Below are 1,498 nucleotides of genomic sequence, written 5' to 3' on the forward strand. Positions count from 1 at the left end.
AGGAGGGATCAGGAGCAAGAGTTATAGCAGGAATTTGCCTTGGCTAGCTGGCTGACAGGAGACAGGCTGCATTTTGCAGAGTATCGGGTGTGTCGAGTATTGAGTGTGTCGCAGTAGGAAACAAAGAATGTAGATAGTCCTCCTAAGGCGAATGGAGAGAGACTTGGTGTATACAGTGAGTAGAGCCCTTACCCAGGAAAGTAGCATTGCAGAGAAAACTTCTGTGATTGACGAGTGAAATGGATCACATAGGGGAAGGAGGACCTTAAAAGAGGGAAATCTAGCCAGCAGCCCAGGGATTAATTAGTCTCCCTCCACGTGGCTTGAGGGTTATCGCTGTGTCTTCCCAGAGGGGAACGTGGATTTTGATTCTGAAACCCCATTTCCGTGTCTTTTGCGGCCGTACTTATTTTTGTGAGAGGTTTGATTATTTATACAGTTCCCAAATCAAGTGACAGGTTCAGTAATTATCACAAAGCCTTTTATCATTGTGAGGTATTTCTTTTAAGCAAAAGACACTGATGCAGCTAGATCGAACCTGCCCAAGGTCTTCAGAAAAGAACAGGTGAAGCCTAGCAAGTGGCCCCAGGTACACAGTGTAAACCCGATCTCACCTCCTCAGCTCAGCAACTCTATGAGGAATTGAGTATTGTTATTAAGAATTTGCAGATGTGAAAACTGAGGTCTAGATATAGTAACATCTTGCCTGAAGTCACAGAGTAAGTGACAAACCTAGAAATGAAATCATGTTTTCCCTGATTCTAAAGAAAGCCTGGATTCTGATCACTACAAGCTGCTCCCTTCCTTCTGTAGAGCAATATGGGAAAAATGTGTGGTTAAAAAAACAGAGGCAGGCCTATTGTTGATACTCTGATTATTCTTCTATAAAACACCTGCAATGTTGAAAAGACAAAGATAATTTTTATTCTCAGGGCTGTTTAGGGAAGGATTTGATTGTTTATGAAACTGAAACTGTGAAAACTGTAGTAATATGGTTAAATCAATTATCTTCTACACCTGCATACTACATGGCATAGAACTATATTCTCAATATCTATTTAATAACAGAAAATATTTAAGTTACAGAATGTTACTTACACAGCATGAGTCCGTGTATATAAAGGAAATAATATGTAAGACATGAAAAAAACTCTGACAGGAAATATGCCAAAATATTAATAGTGGTTATCTCTGAGTCACAGGTTTAGAAATTATGTTCAGTTTAATGATCATGATTATCTTTAATTTCCCCCAATTTTATTATGAAAAATTTCAAACCTATTGTAAAGTTGAAAGAATTTTGTAATTCATTCTGTTTAGCTTTTTATCAGTATTTTCTGTGATTTTTTTAAGTACAAAACATTATTTTTAAAAGAGATGTTACCCTGTATTTTTCTTCTGTTTGCTGACTATTTCTGTTTTCTCATATACTTTTTACTCCATTAACTTTTTTCAAAAAGAAGTCATGGAGCTCTAGAAACTAACAATATTTATATGT

The sequence above is a fragment of the Lontra canadensis genome, unplaced genomic scaffold, assembly GCF_010015895.1.
Source record: "Lontra canadensis isolate GAN:19392208 unplaced genomic scaffold, GSC_riverotter_1.0 scaffold86, whole genome shotgun sequence".
NCBI lineage: Eukaryota > Metazoa > Chordata > Mammalia > Carnivora > Mustelidae > Lontra > Lontra canadensis.